The sequence below is a fragment of the Schistocerca cancellata genome, chromosome 9, assembly GCF_023864275.1.
Source record: "Schistocerca cancellata isolate TAMUIC-IGC-003103 chromosome 9, iqSchCanc2.1, whole genome shotgun sequence".
NCBI lineage: Eukaryota > Metazoa > Arthropoda > Insecta > Orthoptera > Acrididae > Schistocerca > Schistocerca cancellata.
Window position 1 is genome coordinate 171,439,104 of NC_064634.1, and position 1,687 is coordinate 171,440,790.

At 47.2% G+C, this 1,687-nt stretch overlaps 1 pseudogene; it reads right to left on the reverse strand.

Annotated features, from left to right (window-relative positions):
* Positions 1–449: 449 nt before the first annotated feature.
* On the reverse strand, positions 450–567 carry LOC126102485 (5S ribosomal RNA; annotated as a pseudogene).
* Positions 568–1,687: the final 1,120 nt, after the last annotated feature.

A 1,687-nucleotide genomic window follows, 5' to 3' on the forward strand; every position in this document is an offset into this window, starting at 1 on the left:
TGGTATGGATCGCAAGTCACTGCTTTCGTATTGCTCCCCTAATACTGGGCGAAAACTGTCCGGCCGAGGCTGGCAGGAGTGGCGCTTATATTCTCTTCGGCTAGAGGGCGCTCCTGTCGAAGTGCGGTCCTTGTCAGCGGGCTATTGACGGACGTCCTCTCACCGCCTTCTTTGCTCTTGCGATCTTCGTCTTCGTGCCGGCGGCATGTCGATACGCTGGAACACACATGATGAGAATGAGTGGTATAGCACTCCGTCTTCAGGCCACAAGTGGCCCATCGGGACCCTCCGACCGCCGTGACAACCTCACTGAGGATGCAGATAGGAGGGGCGTGTGGTCAACACACCGCTCTCCCGGTCGTTGTGATGGTTTTCTTTGACCGGAGCCTCTACTATTCGGTCGAGTAGCTCCTCAGTTGGCATCGCGAGGCCGAGTGCTCCCCGAAAAATGGCAACAGCGCATGGCGGCCCGGACGGTCACCCATCCAAGTGCCGGCCACGCACGACAGCGTTTAACTTCGGTGATCTGACGGGAACCGGTGTATCCACTGCGGCAAGGTCGTTGCCCAAAATTAGTGGTATGAATAGTAGTAAATTTTCTAAAATACCTCGCATTATTACACCGTCAATTACAACAGTTTGCGATGAAACTGGACGAAGATTCTGGGGACTTCATATGTTACTGAAAAGTACGTTGCTTGAGTCAAGGAGCAAGCCTGGAACGTTTTTTCGATTTTAGACCCGCTTTGTTGAAGTTATGAAGGAAAGAGGACGGCAGGAACAAAAATTAGAGCCTGCGGAATGGATTGCAGGCCTCACATTTTAAGTGGCTTTGACTGCACGCTGCCCATGGTAAGACAGTGCTAGGTGAGAAACAACTTATTCTTGATTTGATTGGGATGCATTTAAAAAGAAAATCGCACTGTAGAAGTGAAAAATTCTGAAAAAAATACAGTCTATTTCCCTAAGATCATTGGCGTGAAAAATATGTGTGTTTTGAAGAATTCATTGTTGCCTTGAAAAAATTGCAAGGATAGTCTCCTAAAAGTTTCGAGGGCATCGCCGATTTTGCATCTGTTTCAGAGCTGTTTTCGAGACCGTTTCTCCTTAAAGTTGACAGTGCCCCAGTGCATGTGCAGATGGAACTGATTGAGCTGCAATGTAGTTGCTGTTAAAAAGACTAATTCCTTTGTATTGAAACTATCCAGGAGACCTACATTGTTTTCCTGGTGGAGAGTTTCCACGTCTCTCCAATGAGGCTGCAAACGCGGTAAAGTATTTCGACCAATATATGCATGCGAAAGCCTTTTTTCCCGAGTTTGAAAGTAAATAAGTCACAATTATGTGACCAGCTGAGTGCAAAAATCTGCGAAACTGTGTGCGTCTGTCGGTATGCCGACAGCTTGTACCAGACAAAAATTATATTATGTATTCAGCACACCAAAAATAATTTAATAATGTTAACGATTTATTTTGCTTGCGATAGGTGTTGTTGAGAAATATGAAAAAAGAAACCTAGTCATATCTAGCGCAACTGTATTGCCATTTACATGCAGTGCATTCATAGTTTCCCCCTCTTCCCTTTCGCCGGCCGGAGTGGGCGAGCGGTTCTAGGCGCTACAGTCTGGAACCGCGACCGCTACGGTCGCAGGTTCGAATCCTGCCTCGGGCATGGATGTGTGTGATG